This window comes from Solea solea, chromosome 15, assembly GCF_958295425.1.
Source record: "Solea solea chromosome 15, fSolSol10.1, whole genome shotgun sequence".
NCBI lineage: Eukaryota > Metazoa > Chordata > Actinopteri > Pleuronectiformes > Soleidae > Solea > Solea solea.
The window spans coordinates 9876484-9890294 of NC_081148.1; the positions used below are offsets into that span (position 1 = coordinate 9876484).

Consider the following 13811-nt stretch of genomic DNA (forward strand, 5'->3'; position numbering starts at 1 on the left):
TGTTTGCATGAATTGCACTATACAAATTCAAATTTGATTTGATCTGATTTGAGAACTTCCTCCTTGTATAATGTGATTGACGTTGGAAGAACGCTGGATGACATTACATGCTGTCAGACGGCAGAGGATATGGTAGAAGAGCTAACTTTGAGCCACTTTTTTCCCCCAAAAAACAACCATGAGTAGATGATGACGTTGGTTTGCCAAGAGACCACAGGAATGAAGACTAAGGGACACCACTTCTTATTCACATGGAGATCATCGTCATCATCCCACACCACCATGCAGGAAAAGTTATTTTGCCCCACTGTGGCATGTCACATGGTTAAATTGTTATTTTGTCCTGCTGTGACACAATTAGGGTATTATTTTGATCCGCTATGTCATGTGTGTATGTGTTCAATGGCCAACTCACATGTGCAAAGTGGAGGCATCGACTGAAACACTGCTAATTTATTTTGTGGGGCAGAAGTTGAGGAATGTTCAACTTTCCAAATGACAGCGCAAGCGTCAGCCAATCAAAACACTTATTTTGTCAGTCAAACTGCACCCAACAATGGTGGACATTTACTGTATGTGGTATGCTGTTCTGTCACAGTCGGTTGTATGAAACTCTTTTTCCAGGTTTAGCCATTGTTCACAGTCTGAATCCAACACTGAGAAACACGTGATAATGTGTCTAAATTGTTATTGGACTCATTTAAAGTCTAAAATAACTGTGCATGCAGCCATGTACCCATGTAACACGTATGTGAGGAGGAACCCACGGAAACCTCTTTCTGTTGCATTTCTATTGTCAACCCTCTTTCACTTCCTGCGAACCCCAGACAGTTCCCACATATGCCATTTTTAGAAGCACATGTTTATGAGCAAATAAACATTATACATGTCGTCTTGTGAAGTCAGTCAAACTGCAAACACGTCAAGCTCAGCAGGAGAGCACAACACTGGAAGGACAGGAAATGGCTACCGCTTTACCACAAACTGAGTCAAAAGCCCAGGACACATTGCCCCAAAGGTCAGTCGATGGCAAAGATTGACAAACAACCACAACGCTGCTTTAGGTCAATTAAATTTCCACTTTGCACACACTGCAGCAACAACAGGAAATGGGCAATCAGCACCTACCTTTTGTGCCTGCATGAGAGGAAATTAGCAGGTGAAGAATGCTAAAACAAGTCCTGATTATGGAAGTGCTATGGAAGGTCATCAATGTCCCCACAGCCAATTGTCAGGATGGTGTGTCCCGAGCTTTAAGAGGACAAAAAAAGGAATTCCAATGGATCCCCCCCCCCCTTCAATGCCCCCCTTCAACCCCTTAATGGTCCAGGAGACACAGAGTGGGTGAAGTAAATCCCAAATGAGATTAAGAACATTTGAGTCCTGACTCCATTTTAGAGGATTAAGTTTGGACTGAAGAGACGGGCAAACAAAGAGAACTCTTCAGGGAGGCTAGGGAGTCTAAAATCTCACCCTCATCTTTACCTTTGGAGCCCCTTCAAATTCCCAACAGAGTGTGAGCGGCCTGCAGGGGTTACGCACTACTACGAAATCCCTGTCACGAGGGTTGATCCACAAATCTGCTGCATTTACAGATGTTCCATTATAGGATTTAACACTTCAGTTTAATTCCAGCACCTTCTAAATTGGCCTTAGTCCCAACATCAACGTCATCCAAAAAACATCAACATTTTATTGGTTGAATTCATTCCTTTCACCCCCAACAACCTTTACAGCTTATATAAAAAAGCAGCCTTTGCCAAAAACATTCAAGATTTAGGATCCTATTGCTGAAATGTTTATCGTGAGAAGCTGAAACAGATCATGGGAGATCACATCAATCATGCTGATTTCAATATTACACAAGGATAGCCCAGTCTATCTCCTGTGATGGGGAGACAACAAACATTCCTGTTTTATCTGCATTCATCTGTTTTATGAGTGAATTTATCACAAAAACACGGTTCTAATCCAGAGAGTTGGTGTCCAGTCCACACGCAACTAATGTGGGCGGAAAACTGCTGCAGTCTAAAGGAGCTGAAACCTCTCCCTACACGAGAGGTGTATTTTTTCACTTCCAACATACACAACCACAGCACGGTCCATCTCACAATCTATCTCGCTGTTCGCTGGCCAATAAATCGATTTTCTCCTCCGTATGTATACCCGGATTCTTAGTCAGACTAAGGTTTTAGCTCGATTAAACTGCGCATGTAAACATTCTTATTGTTTAACCACAAGATTTCTATAAAAATATGTGTTTAACAGCTTCCTTTAACATTGAGGCAATTATACTGTGCCATTGTGTTCTTTAAGTTAGTTTAAATTTACTTTAATAACTTTACATTTTTCAACAGCAAGCCTTTTAAAGCTGGTGGTTGTAGAGTTCTCAACAGGTCGGGCCGGCCCAACAAACCCGACCGGACCCGTGTGTACGGGCCTGAAAAATGTGCAAATGAGGCGGGTCGGGTCTGGCCTCGGGCTTCATTTTCCTGCTCATAAAACACATTTCTTGCAGGTTGTAAATTATATGTTGTTTGTTGTGAATCATTGCTGTTCACATGTGGTGAAGAGTAAATCTGGCTGCCTGCTTGATGGAGCGGGGAAGACCTGACGCCGCTGTGTGCGTAACCCCCGACACTTTGGGCATGGTAGTGTCCAAAGTAGATCCCTTTTATGATGCTCAGCGTGAATTTGAGGGGTACAATTCATGCTGGCATGTCGGGCTGCGTCTGGTTCGGACTTAAAGACCCGCGGGCCGGGTCGGGTTGTAATTTTCAGGCCCATTGAAAACTCTAGGCGGTTGTGGGCAAGTAGAGTTTGTCTCACTAAACTGCCGAACAACAACCAGGTTTTTTGAGCAGCAAAAACTGAAACTTCATTGTGTTTTCAATCACACTCCGGCCTGTTTGCATCCATCTCACTATTGCCTCAGTCTCAACATAAAACAAATCACTTTCTGTGTGCAGGGGAATGTCGCCAAGGGACGCAAGATCTAAACACCACTATCTTAAGAAACACAGAGACAGTTGTGTGGAGCTGATTGGTTTAATCAGCCTTGTGTGAACTCATATGACAACAATGTGAACTTAACATGTGACATTTAAAAGCTATGCACAAGGGTTTTAACAGCTATGTTTGTGAGTAAATTGTTGCACTTATCTATTCAGTGATTACATAGTCTATCACAATTCCTGTTTAATTTCAGTGGAGGTTACTAATAGATGGTGTTTATCATGGTCCACTCTGCGTCCACCACAAACACATGTGAGATGTTGAGGTCAGCTCATTCCTTCAGATACAGCTGAAGTCAATATGTGTGGCCGAGAGTTTACTTGCGTTAGAGTGCAATGAGATATGTTTGTGCGAGTGCATCATGTTCCCCTATACATAACGTCGCCTGTTCAATCAATTCAGGAAATCTGAATTCCATGTTGACAGTCTCAGCTGTTAAAACACTTCAGCTCCTGTGTCTATTTTGACAATCATCCTTTCCATGATTGTAGTCTCCTGGTTACTTTGTTAAAAAGATCATCCTTATCAGCTCTCTTCCTGGCACATTCCTTTATCTTATCAAGTTTTATCATAATCAAGCAGAAGTCACTGAAGGAAAGGTCTTGTTTTCATTAGACTGTGGAGCACTGTCATGTTTTTTGTACTTATGTCCATTTCACATTTTGTTTGCCAATTTGAAAGCCATTCCTCAATTGTTCTCTTGACTGTTGCGTGAGACGGCAGCAGTTTTATTTTCTAGTCTTAGTGACACCAGCCCACTGGTCCTTGAACGTTTGCAACCTGCTCCCTATGTTTACTTGACTCTCTGGAAGCTGGAGGCCATCTGTTGAAGCCATCAGATCCACAAATTATGGTTAGGACTTAATAACAAGGTGAAAAATAATACAGGGAGTAATGTTAAGTATTTTGTTGTCAAGTTTATTTCTAAATCACCAGAAAAGGGTCCACACTTTCTATGCATGAGTAACTCAAATGAAAACAGACAAATGTGTTGTCTGGAATATCCAATACGAACAGGACACTGTTCCTAATAAACCTTCTTACTGATGATCTCTGTCATATTGTTTTCATATAAATCAAATAAAGACATATCAGGACACATCTCATTACTCTGGTAAAATATCAGCATGACTAGACACTACAGAAGGTGCAGTGGCCATCCGCTTTACAGAAATGTGTACTAAATTGTGTGAGAATAATACAATTTGTTTCTACATGTCATAACGTATGCACAGTTAGACCAAGAGTGTTGAGCATGAGTTATTTTTGGACGTATAAGATCTGATTTCATAAAGGGATAGCTCAGGTTTTAAATAAACAGGAGCATAAACATGGATACTATTTTCTGAATTAAATGGAGCAGAGAGAGTAAAGAACCTTATAGCATCTGCCCCTTTTCCCAAAACTCATCAGCTTAATTTTCTAACTGGACTCAGGCCAACATGTCTGCACGCACACACACACACACACACACACACACACACACACACACACAGACAAATATTGTCTGTGTGTGTGTACATTTCATTATATTTCACCAAAATACTAATTGTTTTTAAATATTTGATTTGGAATTTTTGATGTTTTACGATTTTATTATTCCATTCCATTCCAGACATTTTTAAAGATATTGGTTCCTTTTAAGTTATAGTGACTTTCTCTTCTATATGTTAGGTGTTGACTCATTATCCACACTGACCCCAGATGAGCTGCACCTGAGTGGACTTACCAAGGTTGTGCAAAGCGGCGTCGGAGCGTCACTAAACCCCCTCCGAGGCAAACCCTGTGTCCAATTTGGAAAAATGCCAAGAAGTGGGCAGGGAGCTGTGAGTGACAGGGGTGGAGAAAAAGGGGCGAGGGAGCACCACAGGGGGCGTGGTCATCTGTACAACATAAAGGCGACACACACACAACATGTGTGCCTTCAGCTGTCATTTACAGCTGGTTTTGAATGCGATAGTGTTATTTTTCCAATAAAATTAGCAGCTGCACTGATACACTGAGACTAAAAGGTCATTAGATGTCGAGGATTTTCTCCGCTCTCTAGTCTCCTTGACTCCAAAAGAGAAATGATTAGTGACAAAAGAGCATATGAATTACATAGCAGGGTGTGCCAGCCAATCAATGGCAAAGTTCAAATGCATTAACTGGGATTTGGCCAGAGAGAAAGTAGATACAGTTCAAATACTTTAAATTACACTGTCAAGTTTTGGACCTGGATCAATATACATTACTTGTGATACCCAAATACACTGATTTTCACGTGAAAACAAAACTGGTTTAGGGGTTTAGTTACGTTCTCTTTCACAAAACTGTTGCAAAACAGCTCTGAATGAGAGGCACATGTTCATTATGTGGTCTTTTTTCTTTTCTTAAAGGTGGCCAGTGTTGTGCAGGCTGAGGGAAAGCCATGCCTGTGGCTGTTACCAGATTCCTCAGCTGTGTGCGGATGACATTGTGGTGTTACACTCATGTGATCAAGTGAGAAGCATCTGCCACATGAATGTTAAAGGCTGTGCATGAAAACGTGCCACAGACCACAAACCCCCTGATTTGTGAAATTACACTAAATTGTAACTAATGAATGTGACTTTCAAACAACATGTGAGTTCTTGTCCATAAAGATGTCTCTCAGAGTCAAATGCTTGCATTTCAGACACAGCTTTATTGTCGGGGGTTGTTTATGTAGTTGTCCTAACATGGCTGCAGGGTCACAAGGCAACACAATGGAAGGTGAACTCTCAGTTTACATTTGGAAACCTGACAGTGGTGGGTATTTTAGATAAACTGAGCAGCAAAGTGTAGGCTAACAGTGGGCAACAGGATGTTCTCTCTTTAATCTATTTAGGGGAATTTAGCTGATAACCTGTGTTTAGTTTACATGATGTGTCTTTGAGTGACCTCTGTCACAGATGATTAAAGTTACACTGTGGGAATGTTGACCACTGGAGGCACTGTGAAGCACATTTTTGTGATAAATTGTGTTTATTATGAGGTCAGCTGGCAGACTACATTTATGCACTTTGGTGTGGGAGAGTGAGCGGTTTCAAAAACTTCAGTTTCCCGTTGGAAAAGACTTTCATACATAATAAAAAGCATAGTTAATAGTGAAGGATGAAGGAATGAGGAAAGGACGAGGATGACGATGAAGGACGACTTCTGACTACAGACCTCGGAATGTGATTAGGGACTTCACAACTAGCATTGCACCCTTTAAGTGTACAGCCTGCTCAAATGATTGGGAAAAGAAGATAAAAGTCTGATTTAAAGGAAGCTCCTGTTTCCAGTTTTAATCACCTGCAAAAGGAGGACGAAAAAAGAGAGAGATAAAAGTGACACAGTTATGAGGAGGGGATTTTTCTTCTCTTCACTTCCTTGCTTATATGTATTTTTCTTATCAATTATGTCAAAGGTGACTGTTACTGTAACAGCAGCTCTTCTGAAGAAGTCTTCTCTCTGCATCAAATCCGACTAATTAAGCTTTTTTTAAAATCGCTTCATGTTTCATTGTCTTTCCTCAGATTCACATTTTAAAGCAGTAATCCACTAAATCTAAAGTCTCAAACTTTTTCAAATGTGCTATATAAATAAACCCTGGATGACATGGGGAAAAATATTATCATGGTAAACACAGTAAAATCAGTTGATACAGACAATTATCATGAGAAATATCATGTGATTAAAAATAGATTTTTACTCCTGAGTGAAAGTTGAAGAAACCAGTTAATTGACATTTAACTTCAGAATGGATGTGTATATATACATATAACATTAACCCATTTGAATATTAAATATCAGGTCTTTTAATTATACTGAAATGAGTAAAAATAGGGCTGTACACTAAAGAGGCAGCAGTACACGGGAAAACATAGAAACGTGGGAGTAAAAGTAGAAAAAAGACAGTGAGTTAATTTAATGTGTTTAGGAAAGGTTTGGGAATGTTTTAAGGGGAAGATGGGGAAGTGGAATTTTTAGAATGTTTTATGGTTCTGGAGGTTTTTTATTGCAAATTTGGAAAAACCTTGTAGCTTGTAATTTACAGTAGTCCCAGACTGGGAGGGCCTGACAACAACAAGTCAAGAGAGACTCATTAATGTCCCTTTACAGCTTTTGAAAAACATCCAAGAATTAAAAAAAACAAAACAAAAAAAAACACTGATGTAATTTTGAAGATAACCACAAGTGAGCAGAGTGGAAAAAGTAAACTATTATGTGTGGTGTTAAATAGAAGGAACCCTTTTTAAGAGAATTATTAAAGTGAAAAGAGATTTAGGAGGCGCACCACTAATGTTTTTTTTAAACAGTTAATTTCACGTTTGATGATACATTTGGGGAACATCACATATGGCCCAGGTAATTTCCTTTGTAGCTTCATTAAATGAGGCAGAAAATGGCAGCAGCTGGAGCATGTGGTTTTAGAAATTAAGCCCTTAAACCAACTCAGCCTTATAATTCATTATCGCTGAAGAGCCGCAGGCAGCAGCAAAAAAAAACAGGTTAGTTGACCTGCAGACGTAAGGTTGTGGTCATTCAGAGAAGAATGTAGTTGCACCACATTGATGTTATAATAAACATCAAAAATGACTGAAGAACATTTATACATTTCCCTCCGATTCAGACTCAGATCTTAAGTTGTCAGTCCGACCTGGAAAAACACGACCTCAAGACATTTTATTGTTCCATGTCCTCTAGCCATAGTAATGAACCTAAACAAGCCTTGACTTCTCCACGCCAACAATCAAGTGTTTATTATTGTTACAATAAAGGTCTGCTGTGTCTGCCACTGGTGTGTTCCTACATACATGTCATATCCCAGGGTAAAAAAAAGTTGGAGGATGGTTGCAGTTTGTTGCCCTGTAGATTGTGTTTGCTGTTTCTAGCTCCAGGTGTACAATAGAATAGTGCCATATGTGTAGTCTATACACTCTTTCAAAATTTCAAAACAAAAGCAAATCCTTTCAAAGAGATGTCCTTCTTGTGAGCGGTCAAATTTGAATCCATCACCACTAACATTTGTCAACAAATGAAACCCTGGCCAGAAACAAATGCTCCAAATACCTGGATCTCTGATTCAACCACAACCAGATTCAATCCCCGGGAATGATGCCCGTTATTCAAGTGCAACGTTAATGTTTAGCGGCAGAGCAGGAACTCGTATGACCATCATGTGAAGAGGCGGAAAGTACAGTACGTGTGGAGGTCATGGTGATGGATGTGTGGCCTTGCAGCATGTCAGATTTCATTGCAGGAGACTTTATAGTTTGATTCTAACTGCAGTTAATGGGCCATTCATGTTTGCTTGTTTATTAACCACAGTCAAAAGGAAGTAGAAAAATCAGAGCTCTAAGGTCTGCTGATTTTCTTCCACCATTTTCACTGCAGTGACGATTTTGGATTGATCCATGTTTATTATTTATGAAATGTATCTTTACTGTCTTAGCTGCTGTTACAATGTAAATTTCCCCACTGCAGGACAAATGAAGGACTATCGTTTCTTAGCTTATTTTATCCGGCCCACATAACCCTCATATGGAGGATAAGACCGCAGAAAATGAATGAATGAATATCGACTAGCCATTCACAGAGAATGATGAGAAATGATTTGGTTGGTGTTCTTTAGGACTAGAAGTCATATTCTGCCCAGTTTAAATTCATCTAAGACTAAAAGTACAGAATCTACTAATGTAGTAAAGAGCTGGGGTGATTGTATTCATGTTAAAAAGCTCTAAACTTCTTTGTGCAGTCAGTTGACTTTAGTACGATGCACTTGAAATATTAAAATGGCAAACTTATGTTTCTGATTATCAGATTTCCTGATCCACCATGAATAACTTTCACAAGCTCATAGCGTGATGAATAATGGCTTTTATGCTCTTTCACTTTTCATGCAGAAAAATTAAACCACATGTGCCTGTTGTGAAATATAACGCATTCATCTCAGCAGCGTGACAAATATAAATCTGCATGGACATTTGTTATCTAAGGGTACACTAATGCTAAACTCAACAAACCCATGTTGTATGTGTGCGTGTTTTTGTATAAGATAAATAAATACAAAAAACTAAGCTTATTGACTTTTGACTATTGAATTGAAGTGCTCCTGACCTGGAGTAAGACATTTTCTGAAAGACCAAAGTATTTTACCGTAGGAAATTTTTCAGGTATTTTCAACTATAGGATCTCCCTATTATTTATTATTATTATTTATTATTCCATCTTTCATACGCCCAACATCAAACTACAAACAACCTGAACATGAGAACAGACCTTCCCCAGTCCAAAGATTTTAATCTCAAGGTGATTTCCGTGTAAAATGAAGGTGAAGTGAGTACATTGATGGTAAAATCATGGCATTATGACAAGTCAGCAGAAAATAAGTAATGTTTGTGCAAATGTGTTTGGGCCAATCTTGTGGATGTTGACATATCCTTTGAGCGACACAGGTGATGTTGACCTTTGACCTTGCCATCAGTATGGAGCCACCACGGTGCCCTTTGTAAGTCACCTGCTCAGTTTGAACCCAGTCAAGCAAACCTTTGCACATTCACGTGATTAACAGAAAGACAGATGTTACTCGAGGATTGAGCTGCTTCTGCTCTGGCTCTCTCTACTGTATATATGAAGGGGGGTTGTAATACTTTACCTTCTTTAAAAAAAAGAGTCCCTATATAAAAGGTTGGGGAAACACTGGGCTTAACAACCAGCAAAAGGATTGACTGGTTTCCACCAAATAAAGCCTGCTCTAGCGTTGCCCTCGACGAACCTCCTCGCTTGTTTGTATTCATGACTTTGCATCCCATCTGGGTAAAAAACACAATGACCCCTTTGACGATCCAGTCTTGGTCAGCTGGTTTTACACCACCGCATCATATTACGCTGCAGCATGCTGCTCCCCACCCCCCGCCCGCCTGATATTCTCTTTACACTCTCTAATTATAGTCGCCCTGTTGTCTCAGGACACAAGCGATCAGGTGATGCACGCAGACACAAACCGGGAAAGTACATCTGGCTACGAGGCAAAGGCCCTAAACCACTGAACATTACCTCAGTTATAGTTTGTAAAGAACTGGAAAAAAGCTAGGGATGAGCCGATCCTATATTATTACTATCAGTCTGATATCAGGGAAACACCAGTTAATGATTTAAATAGACAAAATAAAAGTGTCTCCCGTTATTGTTGAGTATTTGAGCACTTTGCAACTCCGACTTTGTGTCCTTGAGCTCAGCATCTTGAACCACCTCCTGCTAAACGTGAACATCTCTCTGCTGACTGCAGGTGGAAAACGGACAGCAACAACAACCCAGCTTATCACTGTGAGAATAGCAACGTTCACAAAGACGCACGAGCCACTGATAAGCAAGCAGCCTCAAGAGTTATCAGACACATGCACCAACACTGTGGAGAATTGTCTGAATTGTTAGGTTGTGCAAATTTTGGCTAATCTTCACAACTTGACAGGGTTTTCAGTAATTGCTTTAACAGTGGGGGTCTCTACATTAAATGACCTGGGGACAATAACTAGTCTAGTCTGGTCAGGACAGGACAGGACAGGACAGGACAGGACAAGAAGGACAGGACAAAAAGGACAGGGCTGCTCAAGTGTAAAAACTGTCTAACTGTTTGGGAAAAACACAACTGCTCAGCAGGGGTGGGCAACACAAGTTTTTAATTTACATCACAGCATTCCATTGTGATATCACAAGAACAAAATCCATGACATCATTTCACAGAATTTCAAAATAAAAGTGTTTGTTATGTTTGGAAAAAAATAAAGGGGTTAGTTCAGAGAATGCTGGAGAATGCTTTACGTCTATGAGTGTCCTCATAACTGTGGAGAGGAGTCTGTCGCCTGAGCTGTTTCACGCAGTCCTGCTGTGGAGTGTGTGTGTGTGTGTTTGTACGTGTCTGTAGCAGGCTATGAGGACATGTTTCAATTCATCTTTGTGAGGACATTTTGGCTTAATACTTTGGGGGTTGGGGTAGAATTGGGTTAAGATTGGGGTTTGGTTAAGGGGTAGGGTTGTAGTTGTGATGGTTAAGGTTAAGGCATTATATCTATAAGTGTCCTCACTTAGATGCAGCACAAGTGTATGGGTTTGTTTGTTTTTGTGTGTACATGTCTTGACCTGGTTTTAAGGTTACGGTTAGAATTAGTTTAGGTTAGGTTAAAGGTTAGGGTTAGGGGCTGGGTATTGTATTAAGTCTATGAGGGTCCACACAGTGTGAGTGTGAGACCAGCAAGCAACCTTGAGTCCAAAAAACGAGGTCAGCTTTTAACTTCCTCCACACAGCTATCACAACACTGTGTGCTGGGTTACTCTCACGCACATATTCCACGTATACAAGGACCAATAGAGCAGCAGCACTCACGCACTTAAATACAGTCTGATATCACACTATTAAAGATAGCATGATCCAGTTTAGTCACTGTTCAGCTGGCAGGCTTTCACTACAGTGCGCAGCAGGGGGTGGTGATGGTCTACTCATCTCACCAAACGGCGCACCGCGACTGCATGACCATTTGACCTTGTCACCGTTTCAGCTGGAGCTCCACCAGCTGAGCACAGAACAACAACATGCACATGGCGGCGGCGAGGTGTTTTTGTGTCAGTCTGCACATTACGTCTTTTCACTTTCCAAATGACGCACGAGAAGCGCAGACTTACCTTCATGCAGCCGGTCTGATGTCTTCACATTTCAGCCAAAAAAAACGTCCATGTAGGAATTCGACCTGTTTCGTTTTCCTCTCTCTCCTCTCATTCGCCAGTAAAACCCAAAACCAGCGCTGCGCATCCCGTGCAGTTAGAGCAGAGGGAGCTGCAGGGGGAGAGGCAGGGGGGGTCTCTGACTGGCCCAGATTCCCACAAATAGCAGGCCAGCTGGTTACTTTGGACTATGATCCCTTTAAAACATGCATCCGAGACCAGAGCCCAATTCTGGCTCAGAGACAGGGGACAATGCTTTCCAAGTCAAAAAGTCTTTTCTCACACAGCAAATCCTTCTCTGGTTCTGGAACACCACCACTACCAACAGTCTGGGAGGTAGCAGTGGTGCTCCAGCATGAGGGTCATTAGAAAGTGATTAGGGAAGGTGGTGGGAAAGCAGAGCTTATAAAACAAATAATACAGATGACGAGGCTCTGTATCCTGCCAAAGAAAGGCTAAAAAGTCAGTGAAACATTGGCCTCGTTTAGACTGCAGCCTAAATCGGATTTGTAAGCACCAATTGTTCATATTATATTAATACAAATGATCTGTGTGTCCATATTGACATAGTCTCGTCTTCCACATAGATTTCTATAGTATACAGGCCAAGTAGTCTAAACAATAAACTAAATTGACAACAGTAATCTGTGCCTGTTTCTGTCCTGTTTGACTTCGAGTCGTGCCATAAGTGACGCAGTAGACACTTTGGAATCCTATCTGACCGACCGAGACATTCAGATTGAAATTGCTCAAGCTAGATACAATCTGAATATGCTTACAAACCCTATCTGGGCTGCAGTGTAAACAAGGCCATTGTGGTTTCAGTTTTATGTTGACTTTTTCTGCAACTCTTTAACTCAATCGCAGAGGCTGTAAATGCAAATACACAACCATTAAAAAGTCACTATGAGCAGATACCGAGCGTAAACTGACTTAACACTTAATCAGTAATACTTATAGTACTCAAGTCCAGCACTCTATAAACTACAACAGTTTATCAGATAAACATTTTTGTATAATTTGGGGCTGCGTAGATACATTAAAAGGATTAATCTGCCACAACGTTAATTGACTTGATTCTCTTTCAAAAGTGAGCAAAGACACTAGGGTTTGTTAGAGAACAGAGACAGTGCCTCAATACGCAAGTGGATTGCATTTGTTAGAAAAAAATCAACTACTGTACTGAGTCAAATAAGGTAATCCTGACCCTGGAGAAACATTGCTATGTCTAGCAGATCTGAATGGGCTTTCCTTCTGAACAACCGCAAAGTCCTCAGGGGCCTGCGTAAAGTCGACAAACTAATGGTAATACCATATCTATGTGACTTAAAGACAGGACTATCTCCCAGTGTCTTAAACCCAGATCTGAAAAACAGAAAAAAACAAATTACTCGGAAAAAAACAAACCAAAAAAGAAATTACTCATAAAAACAGAAATAATTATTCCAAAAAACAAACCAAAAATTACTTTTTTTCAAGTGAATGCAATGCGCTTCCGCACAATAAAAGCGCAATAAAACAAGATCCACTTTATGAGACACACGCCCTGCTCCTCCGACAATAGTTTAATGAGAAGTGAGTCAGACAAATATTAGCATATTACACTTTGAAGTTTCTGGGAATGAACAAATACAATAAAGAAGTTCAATTTCCTCTCTGTTGCAGAACGATTGGGTCTCATTCTTTCATTTCCAAGAAAAGTCTTTAGACATCTGTATAAACGGCAGAAGTGAGTTTTGCTGAGCACTGAAAAATAATAAGGAAGTGGACAGATAAGTGCTTCATGTATTATATTTCTTTGGGGCCTGTATTGTAAATGGGCGTTTCTCCCTCGGGGGTTCCCTTACATCCTGTTTGTCAATCATTATCCTGATTGAAATCTTTGGTGAATCACACTGTACAATAGAACGTGTTAGGTGATAAGTCAGGTTTCATTCAGGCTGGTAGTTACACCTTTAGAGGGCAAGTGACACAGAGGGTGTGTGTGTGTGTCCGCCCGCGAGGATACAAAATGTGTTGGACATCTTCCAACAGCAACAGTAGTGTCAGTCATTCACTCTTTGGCTTTTAATAGCCACGGTCCTCGTTTG

General features: G+C 40.6%; 1 protein-coding gene across 2 annotated transcripts in view; it reads right to left on the minus strand.

Moving 5' to 3' along the window:
- LOC131474062 (equilibrative nucleoside transporter 1-like) overlaps window positions 1-11797 on the minus strand; it is a 34806-nt gene extending 23009 nt beyond the window's left edge. The window contains exon 1 of one of the 2 annotated variants that reach the window (XM_058651797.1): window positions 11683-11797. The gene's annotated coding sequence lies outside the window, so the exon portion shown is untranslated. Of the gene's footprint in view, window positions 1-1128; window positions 1150-11682 lie in introns of those variants that run through there. The other variant, XM_058651798.1, reaches the window with a different exon arrangement.
- Window positions 11798-13811: the final 2014 nt, after the last annotated feature.